Source organism: Anopheles marshallii, chromosome 2 (assembly GCF_943734725.1).
Source record: "Anopheles marshallii chromosome 2, idAnoMarsDA_429_01, whole genome shotgun sequence".
In the NCBI taxonomy this organism is placed as follows: domain Eukaryota; kingdom Metazoa; phylum Arthropoda; class Insecta; order Diptera; family Culicidae; genus Anopheles; species Anopheles marshallii.
The window spans coordinates 1198714-1221764 of record NC_071326.1 but is presented as its reverse complement, the minus strand read 5'-3'; the positions used below and the strand labels follow the sequence as shown (position 1 = coordinate 1221764).

Below are 23051 nucleotides of genomic sequence, written 5' to 3'. Positions count from 1 at the left end.
TATGAGTTTATTTTCCGCTGCGTTGTTGAGCCGTGAACAGATGAAATGACACGCACGCGACTGGGATTATTGTACCGTTGTCTGGTGACAACAAGAAATTTGACTTTAAAATGGTAAGAGGACATGGTAGGTAGGTCGAGACGAGCATCTTAGGAATGTTGGAGTCATGTTTGAACTCTCTGTACGCAATGTGTGTTTTGGGCGGAATACAAAGCGCAGTGGACATGCGAGTCTATTATACGAGTCTTTAATGTAAGAGTGGAGATGGAATGAGGCAAGAATTGAAAAACTTGGCAAAGTGTGAACAATGGAAGCGTGTCGTTGTGGTAAATGGAGCGATGGAAAATCCTGCTCATTACACGATACATTAGTAAATGAGCAAATTGTTAAGCACTTTAGGTATCCTAGATGAACTGGAGGATCAAACTGGTTATGGAGTGGGAAAACGAATGGGTGAATAGAAATAGAAATCTACACCTGAAAGGTTATCGTTACGGTCGGCTGAGAATTGAAAAGCTCGCCGCGTTAAGAGATTTTTTATATGACAGTTGCAAAAATCTGTATGCTGAATGAAGAGATTATTGTAAGTTGAGCCACGGCCAGTTATACCAGTTCGCGTCCCAGCGCATCATGCGATGTCGAGGGTGTGAAGGGTTTGACGTTACCCGGGTTCCAGAGTGACAGCACAATCCAATCCTCGGGTATCCTTTTTGTGAAACGAAGTGCACCCAAAGGTAACCGTAAAAACAAAGGTTTCATGTTGCGCAGACAGCTGTTGGGTGAGACAGAATGAGAAATGTCCCCCGGGGAGATGTCACGGGTGGCTGAACTCCCGCACCCAATCCTCCCCATACCTTGTTGCACGGGGTAACACAGAAGCCGGACGCGAAATGAAGCCCTTTTTTCGAGTGTGTATTCATGACCATGTCAACGGAATGATTGATCTGATTTGGCTTTCAATTACCGTGCAACGTGATTTCTTTCAGGGGTCTCTAGTGTGGTAGCTTTTGTTGTTGTTATTATGTTCACCGCTCTCTACTGACCTCGTCCGCTACCAGGCGTTGTATCGCACGCTTTTTTTCTCGTTCGCGTTTGCATCAGCGAATGATGGAAGCACGGAAACTGGAAATAATGGTTAAACGAATATGTTTGTTATAATTATCGCAAACAGCGAAGCGAAGGCGCTCAAAAGGCATCCATCATGCACGATACATAATGCCATTCATCCATTGCACGCCTGTTAGGCTTTTACAGGATTTGAGGGCATGTTTTTGTAACGTGGCGCTCTTTCACCAGAGTCACCAGATTAACATTAAATGAATGAACCGGTGCTACCAGTTGGGGACCGATCGTGCACTCGATGAGATTAAAACCCAGATAAAGTTTGCCAAAGGGATGGAAGCAATGGTGCATTAATGGTGGACACGAAACACGAGCAAGAGCACTTGTGCATGGGGAGGCGCCGGGTAATGTGTACGGCGCACGGGGAGGTTCGGTAATTGGAAAATCTTTCATTCCTGCAGTTGGATCTGAATTTGACTTTCACCGAAAGTCCAGGCTGAATGCTGGCTCCCAGCAGCAGTATTTGTTTGTTTGTTTTATTTTAATCTCTATGGGTTTGGAATGAAACCTATCCGGAGCTCTGGTGCTGCTGTGCATTTTAATCGCGTTGACAGTAGTTTACCTCACTATTGATGAAGCGCAGCACATACAAACTTGTGTCTACTTTTTAATCAGCCTGAGTGTGTATCGATGTGCAAATAATGTAAATACCTGAAATCCTTTCAATTACTTTAAGTAGGTCACACAGGAGGACTTGCTGCATACAGCCTATACAGACGACAACATTCCGTAATGAACCAATCTGATTTTGCTTTTCTTTCGCAAGAATGAAAGCGGAATTGTAAGTTGTGAAACTTAAAGTTAGTTCATGTTTGAGCGACACAAATGGCCACACATGTTTGCTGCGTGTATTTGTGTTTCACGTTCGATACGAACGCGTGCTTGCACACGCTCTCGTATGCATTAAATAATAAGCGATTGGCGCTAGCTGTTGTGGAGCTCTTGTTTGTATCGATGCTATTTGCATTAATCAGGTAGAGAAACGAAACAAAGAGGATAATGTGTTATTTACATAAATTTGATTTAATCTGGCCGGGGTAAAATTCGCTAGCTTTCCCGTACACAATAGGTGTGCTGTGCTGGTAGCCATAAGAAGGTTGAATGGCGAGTGGTGTGAATTTGGAAACACCAGGAAAGTGTTAAATTGATAATTTATCTTGTGATTGTGATTGTTCCGATCCCCAGGTTTCAAATAGATATAAATATTTTTCTCTGTTTGGAAATGTTGTTGTTTCATACAGTCATTGATCGTATTGATGACTTTGAAGAGAGAGAGAGAGCGTAGTGTTTAAGTATAACTCTTTAAAATCATAATTGTGAAATGTGGTGTGGCTATCAAACGACATAGCATTTACATTCCTTTCAACAATGAATGAAAACCAGACACATATGCAATCAGGAAGAGGAAAAGCCCAAGATCCAGTTGATGTGAAACGAAAGTTGGGTTTTTGCCACTGACAGTAATCGTATTCGAAGGGAAAATGCTGTCGAGTTCTTCATTTCCTATGCGATACTATAATTCCATTCATTTCCTTTGCCATCAGTAGAGAAGCGATTCGAGCTGTTAAAATTGAAAGCCTTGCAGCTGACGTAAAAATTGGTTATAAAATTGAAACGGAAATAAGCTACATTGTTGTACTTCCTGTTGTAGCGGTGAAGCGTGTAGAGAGTTATCCAAACGTATTGTGGCCATGAGTAGATGAACGGATGATGTAGGGGTGGGATTAAATGTGAATACGAAGGCTTAAGTAAATAGTAGACTTAAACCGACCTTCATTGTTGTTGTCCACAATGGGAAGAAAGATGAAAAATAGCAAGAGAGTCCAACACTGAATACGCCTAGAAAGTTTCACTCACTCTGAGGTGATTTTTTACAATTCGAATAATTTCCATAAAAGCAAAAATTGTCCACCAAGATGAGCCGGGAGTGGACTGACTGGGCTGGGAAGGTTATTTTTTTGGAAGCGGTCCAACGGATAATGAAAATGTACGTTGAAAGGAAAATGGAACGAACATGGTTAGTGAAGCTGCTGTTAAGCATAAAACATTTGGGATAGGCAATCGATCAATTTCAGCTGCTGATGGATGACTTCCATTGGCTTTGGCTTTGTGTTGTGATTAATATGTATGCACTTAGCTTTTATCCATGGAAGCATTTTCTTTGAAAAGGACGAGGTTGAAGGGAATGGGGAAGGGGTTTGGCACTCGGAAAGCAATTAATGTCAGTCGGACAGTATAATTATGAGTCAAACATAGCGTCCGGATGTAACGCTTCCGGGCCAATTTCCGACGTGACATCCTTAGCAGCATTGCTTACTGTTGCTGCTTAGCTTTTCGGTAACTCTTTTTGGGAAACCATAATGAAGGAATGGAAGTTCAGTTCATTGGAAAGATCCTTAGAATGTTGGGTTTCGTATCGTTCAATGTGTGCAGAAAACATGCTTTGATCATAAAGAGTGTCAGATGCACGGGTCTGCAGAAAGATCCGCAAGGTGGCCTCTAATTAGATGTGCGTTAGACTGATTACAGCCAAGGACCTTTTTGTTCGTAAGGATTGGATAGTAAAAAATCCAAGAAACAAACATTGGATACATTTCTACACGAAGTTATCAATAGATGTTTGCTTGAATAAGCAGACATGTTGCTCTTACACAAACAAACATTAATGATGTAAGAATCGTTACAAGCTTTGAGGATCGTGGACTGTGGAGGTATTTTTCCTGAAGCAATACAAACGTCTAAAGCAATCGCCTCAGGATGGGATTGTTGTAAATATAATTTTAATGGCTGCCCCAAAGGATTCCAACGAAAAAGTTTTCTCTTTAAAAAAAAGGAAAGGAGAAGACATTCGTTCACAATAACTTTCGTTCTCGGAAAGACGAAGCAGATCTTAAGGAATTTAATCTAACTTTCCACCTATTATTGCTTGCATTGGATGGAAATGTTTTATCCAGAATCACTCAGCTGGAATGTGTATTCCACATACGCAACAATATCAAACGATACTGAAAGAGAGAGAGAGAGAGAGGCAGATGGGCACAGTTTATCACATGGCATGAGTTGCATGAAGGGGGATTTACCGTTTAGCACACATTCCTCACAGTACATATCAGCAGGTTTAAGCAGATACTATAATATTTGTGATATAAATTCGTCTGCATTTATTATTCAAAGTGGCTCATGACAACATAAGCAGGTGAATCAGTAAACTGCGCTACAGTATGGATCGGGTTGAATATTTTAACATGGTACACCGGATTTCATATATTTGTTTGGTGTGCAAGTAACAACAAATCCCACCGGTTTTCCAACCCGTGCAACAAGACCCGAGAAGTCCCGCTGGCCGCATTGTACACGATGGCAGTAGTCTTTTGTTGTGAAGGATCGCATCAAAAAACCGTCGTATCGTGTTTGCAGTTGTATGACTTTTTGCACGACAATGCACGCCGTTGATGGTACCCACCAGGAGTGGCTGGGCCGGGCTTTCGCTCTCATCTGTAATGGTTTTGACGGAAAAAAGGGAGAAAAGATTTACTGCTGAACACGATTATGACAACACTCCGAACGACAGGTTGAATGCGGTGTTCGCTTCAGTGTTCTTCGGCTTCAAGGAGTGTAGCGAAGATGCATTTCTCATTTGATGTTATTTCAAAGAATCGTTAGCAGTGGAATCTTTCGACCGGGTGGAGAGTCTCGTTTATGGTAGAATGACTGCTCATGGCAGGATTCCGTTGATAATTTGATGACAAAAACGTACTGCTCGCAAAAAGTGACAATAATTGATTTATACAACGTGCCGTATCGTCGTCGTGCATCAGATTGTGCAGTAATGCGACGTTGGACCGAGTAACATGCAGCTCGTTGGCCCCGAAAACGGGAGGCGGGAGAGCTTCGAATGGTACCATGTTTGAATGCACAATGCTACCGGGAGCAGTCGGATCGGTGGAATGCGCCTGCACCCAGCAGCCAATGCTGTCTAGGACATTTATCAATTTCTTTCCGGAGGTTCCGGATCGGATTTGGCAGAGAGCATGTTTTGGAAGTCGTGCAGATTTGCTCTGATGCAGCGATGTCGATTTGAATTTATTGCAGTTTGCTAATGGAAGCGCTGCAATCGAGTGAAACCCCTGGCGAGGCAATTCGAATCGGGGGAAAAAAATGGGACCAACATCTTACATACGATGTTTTCAGTTGAGAATCATGTCTCGGGTGGAATGGTTTGGCAGTGAAATTTAGTGAAACATCCATTAAAACATCCTGCGGACCGTAAGACTGCTTGACAACGGGTTCCGGTTTTGGAGTAGGAGAAGCCAGTAGAGAGCCCTTTATAAAAGAAGGATCGTTTCCTCGCATTCGTTTTGGAGCACGCTCGTAAAAGCATATTTTTGTAAGGCAAAAAGGGAGTTGTCCGTAAGTTTTCGCCGGAGATTTCACACGATCCATTTAACTCGACATACCAACTAGCTTTAATGGATATAGCGTGCGCATTACCGCTCCGACCGTCCGATTTCCCAAACTATTTGTAGCCACTATCGACTGTAAAACGATGATGGTAAGCTGTATTGGTGATGAGCACATGTTTATTGAAGGTTGAAGTATTTTGAAACACATTTTCGCACTCGCGTGCAATGGAAATCTTGCTTTTCCCAGCGTGACTTTCTGCGCAAGATAAATGATAAAAGGGATCGAACAAAATAAATGAATCCACTTAAATAAAACGGTAAACTTTTTGCTCTGCTTGCGAAGCTACAAAATTGCTTCTAATTTTCCGTGTGCAGCGTTAGTGGAATGTCTCAAAATAAAATGCTCTAATGGTCTAAGCCATTTAGTGGAAAAAGGGTTTTTCTGTGTTCGGGAATCTCTTTTCGGTTCATTGGCCGTTTGAAGCAAAGACCCCAGATTAGTACATAAAAGGAGCGTCCTTGATGATCGTTTGTCGAATGCTCGTGTATGCGTACGTACACTGGAGAAATGTTTTTTCGTGTTTGGTGAATTGAAAAGGGATTGCGAATGGGAGCAACAAGAACAGGCCGCCGAAACAGACAATCAAATTATGCCGTGAGGTCGGCAGACGATCCCCGCTTAACCCCTGTGCTTATAGTACCGCAGCGTGTTTTGTTTTGCAAGTGCGTGAGAGCGAGCAGCGAGTTTAGGTTGCGAACATTTTTAATAACGATTGGCACGACACGCACTCAAAATAAACGATACGGCAATAATCATAATCATATACAAATTCACCCCGATCCCATAATGTGGGTGCTTGGTGGATGTTAGCAGGAATGTTGTGGTGGTGGTAGTACGGTCTTTCTTTGAACTCAGTTTTCATTTTATGGCGGAGCTTTGCTCATCGGGCGTAGGCCGTGGACCGAAATTAACCCGATAGAAGGTCAGAGATAGATTTGGGTGGCAAAGAGAAGCTAGGTAATAGATATTGCTAAGATAGCAGCAGAGATTATTTGTCTCTTTTTCTTAATGAAACAAAATGGTACTCAGAGAAAGAGAGTGTGGGAAGATGGGAGAACATTTTGAGTACGGACAGACATGAGCAAATGCAAATGGAGACGCCTGGTGGTTTGGGGAAGGCCTATTGAAGAGATTGTGAAAAGTGAATGTTTTAGAGTTCTCGAGCTCGGAGCAAGCCATAAACAGTTGAACAAACGGAAGATGGTGGTTTTAAAACGTGTATAAAGCTACTATTAAATTGTTTCATAGGGTAAACGGCGCAAACCGCATTGCTGGATGTGGTAATATTACTTTTCCATTTGGTCTCGCGCATAATTCGCGTGTTTCACGATCTATTCCATCCTACGGAAAGGATTTGAATGGTTTACCTTATATTTTTAGTATTTTATAGGATCACAAACATGAATGTATTTCATAAAGTATCCCAGATGTTGGGTTTAATTTTAATCTGAGTGAACCTTCGCGTAACAAGGCTGACGACTCGACTATAAAACTTTCGGAGAACCAAATAAGTCATGCAGACACTTAAAGTAAAGTTGTTTGAAACATCATTAGTAACGAAATAAACATCTAACGGAAATGTGTAGCATTGTGCAATGTAATGTTACACATCTCAAACTAAATGTCTAATCTGTACCGCCGAATATTGAACGTCTTATGATAAAGTTTTGCAATTTAAAATTTGCTGCCAAAAATAGCTGTGCACCTCGCTGGGCAAGAATAAAGTAGAAAAGTTTGGCCCATGATGGGTTTTCCGGAATGAAGAAGCAAGTTAGCAGCGTGTCCATGAAATTCAAATGCACATGAATTTGAAATATGTTGTTTCGGTTGTATGATATCATTCAAATCATTATCGATTTATTTAAAAGCACAATTGCTATCGGCTAAGTTAGGGCAACACTTTGCAAGTGTGTTAAAGTGACAAATAAAGAATGTTTTCAATCGCATGAAGAACATATAAAATGTATTAAGCAGATGAATGATTAAGGTTTGAAGTAAAATGAACTCGAGCTTGTTTTAATACAGTTCACGAGCACGAGCACCATTTCAAGTGCACTTCAATTTTATGAAAATTACAACAACTCTGCGCAATGGTTCACAGATGTGTACACACACTGGCTTAGCAAAGCAATTGCTCACATAGCACCCACCAGAGCAGTATTTTGTAAAATGAAAGCTAACTGCTCCTATTAACTGGGTCGGTTGACGAGCTTTCGTTTGCGAAAGTTTGCACTAATTGGCAATGGAAACGAAATGTTGCCAAAGAAATGCTGCTGTCACTCGAACGCGCATTAACAGTTCGAAGTGCAATGCTATTGCTACACTAGCACGAAAAAACCTCAGCTAGAGCAGCAAAAGTTGTGTAAAGTTTTATCAAGTTTTGCAGTGCTTAGGTCATTGCTTCAGTTGCATGGTGTTCCAAGAATGCGTAAGTTAAAGTTGATACTTTGAACTAGCAGTTCATGAGTAAAATATTCTAAAGCAATGGTTGCGATGAAATTTGAGATGAAAACACAAACTCGATTCATGTACGGTGCGGTTCAGCAGAGGTGCGCAAATTGGAGTTTTGTGTGAATTGGAGCAACTATGCCTGAAAGGCTATGTTAATGATGTCATGTTTTGTAACCGATATGCACTGGGTTGACATTGAAACCAGAAAATGTGGAGATGTGCCGATATAAATGAAAAACATAATCTGAAAACCTCCGGCATGATGCTCTGGTCGTCTGGTGTTGCATCTCCACGTGCTTCAAATTTTGATAACAATTTACTACCGCTGTGCGAAGTTTTCGTTTGCTGAATATGGTTGGGATCACTGATGTGGTGCTCACGTGTCAAATGAAGAAAGGATAACCATATCGCAGGGCATCGACGGGTTTTATGGTACAAAACCCAGTCCTAAAATTTATGTAGCATACAATTTCAAATTGAGCTACGGTCGGAGTCGGTATAGTGAGTAAGCAAAACATCGGGGTACTGGTCAAATGACGTTGTGAGTGGAATTATAAAAAGGGGGCTCAAAAATGATCAAGTTCTTTTCGGGGCCACCGTAGTGATAACACGTGTCCGTGCGTGCATACGTGCGTGGGTACGAACCATACGCTGATACCGTTCTCATGGCAAAAGACAAACATGTGTACTTCGTCGTCAGCGTCTGCCGTGACGCTGTACGGACCCGTTGGGTTGTGTCCAAATATATGTTGGGGGTAATGGTAGGGCGTGGAGATGAATTTATTTTTCTCCCCTCACTGTGCGCCGAGGTATCCATCAAAGCCATTTACCCCGTTGCTCGCACGGCGTTGTACGTTAGCTGGGTCACCTTTCAGAACATGTGCTGTCAATAGGAGCTGTTTGATAAATTGAGTAATTTCAGGAGCGAGTCAAGTTTATTACGTTTATGTCTGAGACATTTTCATTTCATCCTGCTAAAGAAACAGAGAGCCGGAGTTTTCTGTTCATTGCTGGGGAAGGGGCATCGTGTCCTTGCAGGGAAGAAAAGAAAAAAAAACTACCATAACAATCCCGACAGTTGTGCTCATGGAACCACCAACTCTGTCCTTCGTTTTCCGTCGTGGCAATGACGATGCACGATCCGGCCGGTACGCACAAGTGTTATGTGATAGGCGAATGGACTCGTAACTCTGGGGTTTGAGAAATGTCGGAAAGATGTTTTATCTCTATCAATTTTGTTTGCCTTTTGCCTGGGTGCTGTTTGTACGGGAACGACGTCTCCGCTTTCGTAAGCTTTCCCACAATTCGGTTATGTTTCTGTTACGAGAGCTGTCGTGTGTACGAGAGTTGCAAGAAGTTCGTCTAAAAGAAGTAAACAGTGTGGGAAAACAAGAAACGATAGTCAATCCGGAAGAGGATTCGATATTGCAGGCATTTTTGGGGATGGTTACCGAGGGCCGAGATAACGCAGTTCCGATGGCTTTTACTTCCGCAGCTGAAATAGCTTCGGTTTCGGTTTCGGAGACTCAGTCACCCAGAAAGAGCACTCGATACAGGTGTTGGGAACACTGGTGGCTGGTACGAAGATGTCTTTATTTTTTGCCATTCCTTCGGATGAAACGTGATTCATTTCGAGCAAAGCGGTGAGATGTTTTTTGGTAGATAAGTAACTTATTTGGTAGATTTGATTGAATTTTTTAGGAAATATATTTCCCAAAGATCATCTTGGAAGCTGAACATGATTAGGTTGTTTAATCTAGCTTTAGAGAAGCTAGGATATCGAAAGCAACAGTTTCAATTCTTAATAATAGAATGCAAGTAAAAGGCCTTGTTAAGAGTTATCGTACTGCAACTGTATAAGAATATTTGTTCGAATAAAATGGGCTTCTGCTCTAGTACCCGGGCACTCTATACCAGGTACAATGAAAGATAGCCTCAGCAAAGAAAACACCCAGATTGAAGTTGGTGCTTGAGGGTTCGAAGCAGTGGACATTTTGTCCAATATCTTACCCACGTGATGTGTCGCAATGATATCTGAGTCCGACCGCAAAACTCAGCGCTGAAAGGTGATTGAGCAGATAGGCAAATCATGGTCAGCATGTGAGAAGATTGTGCATGGCAAGCATGAATCGGATGGTCGTTCAAGGTGGGCGACCGAGAATCCGAAAAGGGCCAACCACACTTTGCAAGATAAGTAGTGCCGCAGAGACATCGTTCAAATGTTTCGAGATGGAAAAAAGGGATTTCTTATTCGCTTCTTCGGTGGCCGGTGTTTCTATGACACTTGGAAGGAATTGGAATAGCTTACAGGGAAATGAGCAAAATGCAGTAGCAAGGGTTCGTTACTCGAGTGTCGGTTGGGATACGATACAGAACTGTATCGTACGTGAAGAAGTTGAATTGAGTCTTGCGGAAGAACTGTCTTATGATTGTAGCCATTTTTCCTGCGAAGGTTTTTGCTCGAATGCGACGATATGTTGATTTGAAGACGTTATCATCTTGGGTTCATCTGTTCGGATTTGTCCATTTGAAAATAAAAACGATTAAGGGTAACCATCGAGGAATCAAGGCAATCTACTGTTTAAATCAAAAAGCAATTAAGGCATTCTATGGTGAAGCGATGTGATTTTCCAGCGTCCTTCATGATCTGCATCAAATTGAATTGCGTGATGAGGTATGGAACAAACCACAATAAATTCGGCAAATATTGATATATCCATTCAAAGTTAAATGCATTAAATGAAAAGCATGGTGAGGTCACAAAACGTAATAAATCTAATCCAATCGATTCGTTGAATTCGTTCGTGATTGCTTTGTGATTGTTTTTCTCGCATAGATACAACCACATCTATAGGACAAGGAATTGCAAGCACACCGAAGCCTGCAATAAAAAAAAGGGCGATGCAGGTGTGAATGGAGCTTTTGCGAAAGCACAAAATTAAAAATGGGGTAAACAAATCGTTTTCATCATAATCATGTTTCGGACAATTTTTTCCCCGATATATTGTGAACAGTTTTTGTTTGTCTAGCGTTGTGCGCCGACCGGAATACAGTGTATATGTGACGCATCGTAGGTGGACACAACACCCGTTCTGTTTCGTTATCGAAACCACGTGTGAGCATGCAGAAAAAGGCTGAACCTGAGCATGGGTGCTTCCGTTTGGTGCTTTTTCCGCCGGGAATGAGTTTCACATATTTTTTTTTGTTGGTTTGCTCTATATGGTTTGCTATTTCTGCTTTGTTTGGATGCCGACTGTATGATGTGGTTTTTGTGGAGAACGGTTACCATTTCCGGTGAGGTATTGTTCTAGGGCGCAGGTCCGACGGAGAAATGCCCGTGTGGTTTTTGGTTTACGGTTGTGTAAATGTTGCTGCTGTGTTTAATTGAAGACGGGGGAGGAAAGCTTCATCAAACTTTTTTTTTGCCACGGGACTATCGTGTCTTTATGTTTCATCACGCCCTTTTGCAGTACGTCCACGAGTCGACGAGTCGTTATTGTTTTGAAAAATTATTTACCATTATAGAGTGGTTTTATAGAAATTTGCATAACACGAAGCGACAGTAAGGATCAGCAATATTGACCAACAAAAAATAAACGCCTTTAAGCTTCCATAAATAATAATCACCGTTTCGTGCGTGAGCCGTTTGACTTCAAGCCAGTTAATATTTCGTGTTTGTTCTGCGTTTCGGCGGTGGCAAATATCTGCTGATAGAGTATCGAAAGCAAAAGGGAAACTTTTTAATGGGATTCCATCGTTTAATATTTCTTAAACCCATTTTATGCTTCACATACCCCGTAGAGATGCTATGATTTTGCACCATATCTGACCATGTATATCAGGCCCAGTGACTGTCGTCAGTAAATTTCACGGGGCATCCTACTGGGAGCAGACCGCAGCGCTTTGGGAAGTTAGTCGCTTGTCGTAAATTAGGGAAACGATAAAAAATCCCTGAATGCAAAAGCGAAGTTTTTGAAATTCCGCTAGAAAATACAAGCTTCCTGCTCTCAACTTTCTTACGCGTTAGTGGGAATAGGGAAGATACGGGGAAGTTACTGGGAGTTGTCTAAAGGCGAACAATCACAACTCCTTTACTGGTGGTAGTGGGATCGAACGGAACCTCCCCAGTGGATGGAAATTGCGTTTGGAAGTTCGTTCTGAATGTCTCGTTACCACCCGCTTTAAGTCCATAAAACGGTCAGGGGGCCGCGTAGGTTTAGTGTCCACCACTGTGAAGGGATCTCGTCGCACCTTAACCAGTGAGGTGGTCAAGTGCCGTAAGATAGAAAAGAAACGCAAAACTCTGTGGGTGTGTGGGTGTGTGTGTCGAAGGATAAAGCTGGATCGTAGCACTGAAGGGGAACAGATGTGGAGGGAAAATGTTCTGCGACAAGCGACAATTGATCGTCCTGGGAGTTGGAAAGGTAGGTTGTGGGTTGCAAAATGTTTTTCAGGTTTCTTAGAAAGCTACACTGCTCTGCAAGTGAACAAATGGCTTCGGTGAATGGGAGAATGTTTGGAACAAACTGGCAAATTCCGGATCCAACAATGCCACGTAGTAAAAGGCAAAAGTTAATGAAACATAATAAAGTTAGTCCCTGGCATTAGGGGTTAACATTTTTCAAACCAAAGTGCTTAAGCTGTTGAACTTTCGGGACGATGCCGAGCTTTTCCGTGACACGGGCAGGCGGTAATATAGAAAAAGGGGAAAGTTAATTGTTCGCTTGTTGGGATATTTATGGTGAAAAAGAGACTTGGTAAACGTTTATATCGACCAAGAATTACCCGAAGTGTAAATTATTATTGTGTGAGTAATAGGAATTTGATTGTGACAATGATTGCTATAAGATAAAAACACATATGTGTTATGCTCTCACCTCTTTTCTGGGGAAAGGGAGCATAATGGGCGCAAACTTTTCACATAACAAAGTGTCGTTAAACAAGGTAAAATGAACCGGCGATAATGTGTCCGTTTGTTTTTACGGGGCGGAAACGTGCGAAAAGCCCCAAGTACGGTACATGTTTGACATAGTATTTAGCTAATCCGTCTCAGAATCACGTTTGCATATGTTCGACGCATACAATGATGCTCATAATTCGTTCAAAAGTTCGCATAAAGATCACTCCTGGGGTAAGCGAGTTGAAGTAAAAAAGGGGTTTGGTGATGCTTTAACGTTTATTGTAAATGAACTCAATAAAGATAAAAAGGATTTCCGTTTTCAATTCCTTTCACTTGCTCCGTCGGTATCGTAAGACATTGGCTGTCATAATATCCCTGCGCTGGGCTAAGGTATCATCCTACAACCAGATCCCCATATCGCATGCCGTATGGAAGTGTAAAAGCAATAACATGGCTGTAGTTAGAATGTAACGTTATTGATGCTTCGTCAACGTGGATGAGCGTGCAAAGTTGATTGTTATTTTATCTGGGCAAAGTTAAGCTTGCACAGGCGTTGCTGGGCCCTGATCGTTTTGCCCATTGACGAAAGCCAGAGAGAGAGAGAGAGAGCGACAGCGAGAGTTTTTTTTGCAAGGGAAAGTCAACAGTTTTGACTCGATGTTTTAAAATGTTGGATAAAGTGTGTCGTAAAGTTTTTGTAAAAACAGTGCATGATAAACATCATCACTTAGTTTGGATGATGATAAAATTTAATTTTATTTGGTAGAAACTTTTGGGCTCAAAATTAACGCACATTTCTGGTGCTCGTTTTCGTTTGTTACGCCCATACATTTGTACGTTAGCTTTTCGGAAAAAAGTTAACAAATTTTCAGGTCATGTTTTTAACGCTCCCTTGATGGAAGACTCCGTGTGTGTGGGAGACAGTTCTTTTAGGCGTGTGTGAGAGAGAGAAAAAATGCAACCCCTACTGTGAACGGGTGCGGCAAAAACCATGGAAAATTTGCCTACCAATGCAGGAAACATAAAATTGTCACCGTTGTGGGTGCCGCGCCAGCAAGTTTTTAGGGTAGGGCCCTGTTTCTATGGTATATGCGAGAATAAGCACGAGTGCACGTTTCGAGATTTTCACACATTTCGGTACCAATAGCGTGTGCTGCTTGATCGAAGTGGTAACACCGTCGACGTAACTGGCGCGTAATGGCTGCAAGGTAGATATTTCGCAGCACGTAATGTGCTTCTGCTGATCCAGCATGGCAAAGACAACGTGTAAATTGAACGGGGCCGGTTCGAGATTCGCCTTTTTCACCCGGAATTTCTTTATCATCTGCTTGCCGTACACAAACGTAACCAAGGCAAAAAGGGCCGCCGCTCATTTACACGCACGATCGTTTGGTTGTACGGGTTTACGTTTGCCGTTGGATTTGGAGTTTTATGCACTGCTGGAGGCATAAAAAGAGAGGATAAAATGAGCAAGAAACTGCAATGATGGTGTAGGTGTACACCGGTCTATACGGGTTTGGTGCTCTACGCTGGAATGATAGCAAGCTGTAGTAAAAATAGGGTTGCAGAATAAACAATTTGATTTAGAATTGAGTAGTGAAAGGTAACGATATTGGATGGGTTTTAAAAAAGAACAAAGTAAACACATTGCTCAATATGTATTGCAAAAAAAGGAAGTGAATACAAAGTTTTCTAAGCCTGGCAGTTAGTATGTAACGAAGTCGGAAAGGCTCGCCGTAAAGAAATCATTTAAATTTCAACTTGTACTTCTGTGAAAAGTGGTTTGCAATAACCGATCGATGGATCAACTTTTGATTTCTTTAACCGAATGATTGACACTTTAGTATGGATTCAATGCTATCATTTCCTTCCCATGGTTTGCGGTGTTTCAAATACCTGAAGCCCTTGGAATGCCAAAGCTGCAACTCTTTACACAGAACTTTATCGATAACCAGTTCTCGAATGCACTGGTCAAACGATGCTCCAGTATGGGATGATTATTCTTGTCTCTAATAACGAAACCCGCATTATCGAATGATTTACAAATTATTCTTAGAAAACATTTGGAAAGGTTTAACAGCATTAGCTTAATTTTGCTGGAAGATTTACCACGTAAACGATGTTCCAATTGGTACAGCAAATTTCAAGAATGCAATTATTTATTTTTTTTCTTTGAACTATACATTTTTATAAATTTGCAGTAGTTTGACTCTGAGCGTTGTTTGAATTATTTAACCTTGAGCAGTTGAGCTCAGTTTCAAGTGCTAAACGTATAGTATACCAGTAAAAAAACTGGAAGGTGGTTGTGCTGTTAATGGAATTCTTCATAAAGATAAAGATATTGAATAGGGGCGGCCCGGTGGCGTGATGGTAGCGGAGCCGGTCTTCACACGAACGGACCGGACCAAAATCCCATCCGGGCCAATCCCCCGTAGCAAGGACTGACTATCCGGCTACGTGGTAAAATAAGTCGATACGGCCAGGCCGTTCTAACGAAAAAAAAAAAGATATTGAACAATTTAATGGCTTAATTGATTCCGTCTAGCACTTAGACTACGCTTCCGTAGCACTTTGTTGTCTTCCGCAGTCTTTTATGAGAGATAATTTTTTTTTGTAGCCGCTATAGTAAAACACATTTGGTAATTTTATCATTTAGTAAAGGTCAAATAGCAGATTCGATATCATATCATTTACATACGGAAAGTTTGAGTTTCCGAGTGGAGTCTGTTTCACCTCTAGGAAGTTTTTCCAACATGATAACGAAGACCGCTGAAGTCGCCATAAGTTGTTAACCGAAAATCCCCATTCTCTTCGAGTTTATAATAAAGAGCACGAAACAGAAGCTACCTTCTTAAAGAGGGTTGACATTTTATAGCTATGTTGACAGGGCTGATACAACTAAGCGCTGGGAAATATTGCCAGATTGTATAAATTGTGGTTGGGAATATAAGCATGTTTGAGAACGGTGTGTAACGACAGATGTAGTTCGTTAATCGATTTTCAAGCAGGCATTAGACATTTGATTTATGAAACCCTGGTTATGGTATTAGCAAGAGGACAGTTGAGTTGGAATTTGGCTGGAAACTGTCGTTAAAAATCTATAGTTAAAGTGAAAACTCTCTGATTTCGGTTTGAACCAAGCTACTGTTTCTACTATGAAGCACGAATGGTAAAAAGTAAAAAGTAAAAAGTAAAAAGTAGCTTGTCGAAGATAGCCATTGATAAAGTTAATGGACAAGTAAATAAGATCGACTCAATAATCCTATACGTGGCTTTGATCTCGTATGATTAAATATTTATTTTCGATGATGCTATCAACAGTTGAATGAAAGTTTAGAAGTGCATGTGTACGTGAGTACCATGCTGGAATTGTAATAGAAATAGTTCTGTGTTAATCACAAGAATGAGCTTATCCGTGTGACAGGGAAATCCTAGCAATCGATTGACCAGATATTACTAATTAATCTGGTAGTGTTGGTCATCATATTAGCCGCGCCTGCGAACGTAAATCATTTAATTATGAATTTGGCGCCTGGTTGATAAATTTGGGGTAGTAATCTTGGGGCCCTTCAGTTGGCTTGCAGATGCCGGTGTAAGAATAAATGCTGGCAGTGAACCACACTAATCATCACAATCACGTCTCGAGGACATCGTTGCTTATTATTTATTCTGGTGCTGATTGTTTCCCTCCTCTAGAGCCTGCTAGCACGTGCTGTTATGTGCAGGAATTCTTTGCGTCCAGCCTTACACTTGTACCTTTCTGCGTTCGTGAATTCCTGACCAGCGCTTTAGGGCTTAGGAAGTTCGTATACAAGTGGTTCGAGGCATACCGTTATGCGTTCCGTTTCCGTTCCGAGGGTGGAGGGAAGGTCGAAACATAAATTTATCACGTTCCCAGAAGTCCATCGTTATCCATGGTTAGACACATTGGCCGAAAACCGAGCAGGAATGTGTTTCCTTTTACTGTCCTTGAGCGAACTATATTAGCATGTGACAAAACAAGAGCAAAGGCGATAGATGAAGCACTCCTTGCTAAGGTAGTCACAATGGAAGCAATGTTACGTCAAGTTATTGCTGTGGTTCATGTTTTTTTTGGTTGTTCGTAGTACCGGCAGATGTACTTAATTAATCACATTATCCTTTAACAGTTATGCGTTAGAAGAAATATCGCAGGCAATGAATCATCGGATAAAAACGAATAAAAGACAAAATTAGATATGCTTTACAGCGTTGAGTAGAGAATGGGTTTTAGTAAAATGTTGCTTCGAATGGAATGGCATTAGTTAATGTTCTTCATGGGTTGAAGCAGTATATCGAGACTGTGGCCGTTATAACTAATTTCTAAAATTTAAAGCTTTAAAGAATGTTGATGCTAACTTTGTTATCAGTACGTGTGTTGAAAAGAAGCAAGCTTTTATATCGCATCGTCAGCACCAGAAATAAGATATTACTGAAGAAACCTTCATGAATTTCCACGGAGAATGAGAAATCTTGACATGTAAATGGAATGATGTCTTTTACTGCTACTGTGTATCAGATGCTCAGCACAAATGAGGAAGCGAGCATTGAAGACACATGCGTAACGTTGAAAAATGGCTAAAAATTTGCATATTGACGAAACGTAGCAACAGCACAATGGAATGTGTGTCGTTGCTCTTTGTGCTTCGATATCATCAGCGACGTGTGTTGAAGTAAAAGAAAACATGGAGTTACGTTTTAAAGTAGATGGTTTGTTGGAAATGAAACAGCGTGGGGAGTACTTCAAGATGTTGATGTATAGACGTTCAATGTGCTGTTCACTTATTTACAGCACGTTATCGATAAATTTGCCCATGTTCTAAAGATATCAGCCCAGAATGGATTTTAAACCAATCCATGGTGCGGAAAGACTCTCGCCTATTCCACTAAACCACTGGGCGCCTCCTTGAATGCGTGTTGATATTTCGCCAAATGTTCGTTTGGTGAAATCTTTAGCAGAATTTGCAAGACATATAAAATAAGAATTGAGCTGGAAATGACGTTGGTTGATTAAAAAAAAACAGCATCATACCAACTCTAAGTGATATTCCACTTAAATGCCAGCGATGGTAAAAATCCTCCAAACTAGCGATTCTAGAAAATGGCTTTAACCATTTGCGCAATGTTGACCGAGGATTTGTCAATAGATTTATTTCCCATACCACCATGGCATCGAAACGATGCTTAAAATCCCATCACGTGCTTAAAGGAAGCAGAAAAAGCGTAAAATTTGCTTTGTTGAAATGAAAACATTTGCATACATCAAGAATTGAATGGCTTCGTGAAACCGTCAGTACGCAGCCTGACGCAGCGTTTGTGGCAAAGGACAGACGGAAGATTCGTTTTTTTTGGTCGGCCTTTATGTTATAAATATGCACATGAAATGGAACATAGTGCTGCCGAGAAACCACCCGATACATTATTATTTTTATGATCCTATTGAAAAGCTTCTCTGCTAGATCATAGAAATGCAAATGAGAATGGAGAGATCGAGTGGATCGATATTTTGCTCAGCTTTCAATCCGCGATAAATATTCGCTTGTGGTGGGTACTACATTGTATGCAGAACAATTCATGAAGGATGCATCTCTGGAGCATGTATTTAACATAAAGGAAACAATGTGGTGGAGAAACCCGCGTATCAGTTACACATTTTATTCCTATTGTTGCAAAAAGATTGGGAATCTTTAAACGTATCTTGAACTGAACGTAATGCGAAGGGTAGAACCAACGCCCAAGTGCTTGAGTAGCGGGTAGGAGTAGGGCCATCAATTTTCACTCCGATTACGATGCGAACCATCAATTATAATCCCAGCTTTACATCATGCAGACTGCACATTACAGCACCGGTACGTGCATAGAAACAACCAGTGCTGTAGTTTGCAAGAAGACGAAAAAACCCCGCGATGGTGTTGGATGACCAACGTTCTGACAACGATCGATTACAGCCACTTGAAGGGGGTGACGGCTTTGAAAAGTTTGTGGCCACATTTTGAGTAAAACGAATGTCGACAGCTGGAAAGTGAGCTCGACCGACGCTGGGCGAGGAAAATTCTCAGCTCAGGCAACGGAAGCGCTTTGACTGGAAGTTGAAAGTCGCGCAGAGTTGAAAGTCTGAGTAAACGTTGCGGTGTCTTGGACGGTACGGGTTTGCCTGTTGCGGTCTGGGGGTGGCTGGATTTGCTTTTCCGGTTTCTTTATTTTCCCCAGATCTTTCGGCGTCAACATTTCTCGGTCAGCTGTACTAGACGGCAAAAGTGGGAACATTTGCTGGCAACTAGCTTATCGCGCTACTGTGCTTATCCTGATGGCATCATGCTGGATGTTATCCAATAAATCTTCCAGAAATCAATTTTACCGGCTTCCATTCCGACGCAGTGAAATGTATGTTGTTTGTTGCGGGTTTTGTGCGCGGAAAGTTGTTTTTAAAACACACACTCACCCTCCATTCATGCTTCGTTCCAGTTGCACGGAGAGTTGCGAAGTGATTTCCGGTTGATGCTCGTGGCAAATACGTGGTTTGCTGGGAAGGTGCTTTTTCTGCTCGCGGGACCACAATCCTTGCACAGGTCGGAAAGGAAAATTTGTGGCGAAAACCAAAAATCAACAATCGGAAATAACCCTCAGTTCGGGGTTGGCCACTAAGCCGTGGTGGGCGGCAGAGTAGGTAAACAATTTATGGAAGCAAAAAGGGCAGGTGGAACGGTGTGCTGGCATGACACATGAAGCGAAACGACGAAACGGGAAAGAAAAACAATCAAAGAAATACTTGCCGAAAGTTGTTCTCTATCAAAACGGGCTTTTGCAATGTACAACTTTCTTCTGGTAATTAAAAAAAAAACGAGTCTCGAAGTTAAATTAAATATTAAGAACCAACAACAAATATCAGCATTGTTTGACAGTGAAACGACCGTTTAACTTCCTGGCGAACAATATGGAGGGGGAAATATGCTCTTTAAAGCATTCGGAGAAAGTATGGTCAGAGTGAAATTAATACATTTGGCCATTAAAAACGAGATGTTGAAGTATAAGTGCAAGAATTCTTCTCCAGAATGATAATATAGAGAGAGAGAGAGAGAGAGAGAGAGATTTAAGTTGAACTATTTACTACATGTTTATTGCGCAATGAAACGCTTCACTTGCTTGGCGAGTTGTTTTAACCGTTCCGAGATTTTATTGCTATAGCCTGACAGGTTTGGTACGCCCATATACTAGCACGCGATATGCTCGTGCTGAGCAGCATTGTAACACGGCAAGCCAGTAACTTGGTCGTTTCTGAGTAGTCGGGCAGTGTCTCCTCATATCAAACGATGCCACCCCGAAGACTGAATCGCTTTTATGCACGGTGATGTAAATTTTACTATTTTACTTACATCCACCACTACTGCTATGAGGCTTTGCAATCAATGTTTTCCACTTAAAATCAACAGCCTCTGGCACCGGCGTACTCTCACTGGTTGAAGGCATGAAATGAAAAGGGTACGGGATAAGGCGGACAAACTTTGCGAGAAGCAAGCGACAGCAAGAGTCAACAAGAAAATAAAATTCTTCGTAAAAACCATTCGGGAGATAGTCCAATGAACGTGCCACCGTGCATAGCGATGGCTTCAAAGGCCGTGGTGCAGCCAGGGTAAAAACAATGGCAGCGAATACGGGCCGTGGAGCTTTGAATCGGTTCGCGGGTGGATAGAAGATAAGCGTAGAAAGAATTTATTCTTCACCACAAATTCAAGCACAACCGAAGGGTAGTTGTAGTTTGACTTTGGCTCCCTCGGCGGTTTTCGTAGACCGTGCGGGCCCCGTCGAAGAGTGGATCGAACAGTTGCCGTGCAGCGCTGATGGGTTCGCAATCTTATCCGGGCGTGCGAGTGCTGTACCGTGTCGCTTCACATGCTTCATGCTCGTCGGCAAAACCCCGGAAGAAGCTCGAATCGAATAAATAAAATCCAGTTTAATGTATACCAGATATCAGATCAGCCCCTACTTTCCGTGCTTCGTTCCACGAAACGTGTGTGCGGGGGCACAAACACACACACACATATGGTGCGATCCTATGTGATGCTTTGGGGATGTTTTATGCGTTCTGGGGGTAAGCGTTCACATAAGGCTATTAAGAACCGGGAAGGTTCATTGAGAAAATTTCGTCCGCCTGCTTGCTACACGCGGACCGAAACCGGCGGCGAGTAATCGAAATTGGGTTTTGAACTTTTTCTCCCAAATTGGTTTTAAGGTCAGAAGGTTTTTTTTTTTTCTCTTCCGGGGGGTTCGGCAGGGTGGTCCAGTTTCGTGGTTATGTGTCTTGCTATTTCGTGGTTCTATGCTATCGTTTATCTGACGGGAAACGAAACCGCACACATAATCGGTTAAGAGAGGACACAGAAAATCGAACAAATCCACAGCTTTTGGTTTGGCGAAGTGAAATGAATCAAATAATCAGACAAACCTTAATGGCGGTAACAATTTAGTGGCAGCTGGGATGGGATGCAGAAGTAGATTGAGTTGTTTCCCGAAATCGAGCATGATTCAATTAATCGGGCAAAATATCGTTTCGCAAGAAGTGAATCCGTACATCTTGTAACTATCATCGAGTTGGAGAACGCATGTCATGGAGAGATATCGTAAAATGTTATCAGTTTGAGAAACTCATGAAGGAGAATAATTTAAACATTTATGTAGGCTGGACAAAATGCCTGCAAACGTTGAACGAATGGAAAATGTTTGCTCAGAAGGAATTGGAAGGAAAGATATCTGTACCACCCGACCAGTATCTCTCGTCCGAAGGTCTTGTGTTTGAAATGTCTGAGTTTCAGACGACTGTTTTTAAGTAATTGGTACAGAACACAAAGGAGCACTCCGTTCCCAAAGCAACAATTTAAGCATCTTCTTTTGTACGACTCTCCGGGGCGATTTCCGTTCGTGGAAATTAATGTTTGGGCGGCACCAACTCTGCCCTTCGTTGGAAAAGGATGGTATCGTTGGGAAAATATTTAACGCAACATCGGTAGGATTTATCAATGTTTTTTTAGTACTTCTCCTTCCAGTATAAACAAAAATAATGAACTGCTGTTCATTGTCACTTTCCAGAAAGGCATGAATTAAACGACTTTCATCGGAGTTCGGTTACTGTGACAGAGCAAATAGACGCCCGCTCGTTTTTGCAATTATTTTTCTGTTTTGCGGCAAGTCACATAAAGCCTAGTCAATGCTCGTGAATCTCCTCCATAGCTTTCCGTGATTCCGTTGTTCCTCATTCTCTAACGATTCAGTGCCATCGGCGGAATAAATTTTGCCAGCCCAAAAAAAAAACCGGTATGTAAATCTAAAGAAGAGAAATAATTTTCCCCCGGGGCACACTTTGAATTCAGCGAAATAAATTGACCCCCTGGATGCGTCATAAAGTAAGCCGCCATGCCAATTAGGCAGAACGAAAGGAGGAAACTTTTCTCGCCCATAAGTCGATCGGTGCGTCCGAAGGTGGGGTACCTTTCGGAGGAGCTTCTTGAGGTTTCTTGGGACGTGTTCAAGAAAAAGGTATGATAAGCTGCCGTCGATGACTAAGAATGCGAAAGAAAGCTCCAGATTAAAACTTCTTCGTCTTTTGGGAGGCCTTCGGGGGGGCTGGTAGCATGTATCGTACTCATCCGCCCGGCTCCTACACGATGGTCTCTGATAAAGGCGGTAAGATATGGCAAAAAGGTGGTCGTAAAGCCAAAGCCAAAGCCGATGCGAGAATTGTTCTAATCTTGATTGTTGTTCCGAGCAAACATGGCCGTGTTTTTGTTGTACCGTACCGTGGGCGGATTAGTGGAGTACACTGTAGCAGACTCGTTGAAGCGGGGAGCGATCGGGGAGTCGACTCCTATCTGTCCGTCTGGCTTGATGACGTTATTGATTTTACTTAAGATGGTCGATCCGACCATTGTGTGTGTGCGAATCGTGCAGGAAAGAAAGAACGTACGTGCTGATTGGTTTCTGGGACATAAAGAAAAGATAGAATAGTGTCAACGTGCTCGGTACACGAAACGGGGGCACCGTACATTAGCGGCCGAAAACAAAGCAACAAAGGCCCTGCCTGGTGTCCCGGTGGTCGGTAAAT

At 42.0% G+C, this 23051-nt stretch overlaps 1 protein-coding gene across 1 annotated transcript in view; it reads right to left on the bottom strand.

Moving 5' to 3' along the window:
- LOC128709794 (zwei Ig domain protein zig-8-like) overlaps positions 1–23051 on the bottom strand; it is a 46326-nt gene that overhangs the window by 6992 nt on the left and 16283 nt on the right. The window lies entirely within an intron of this gene.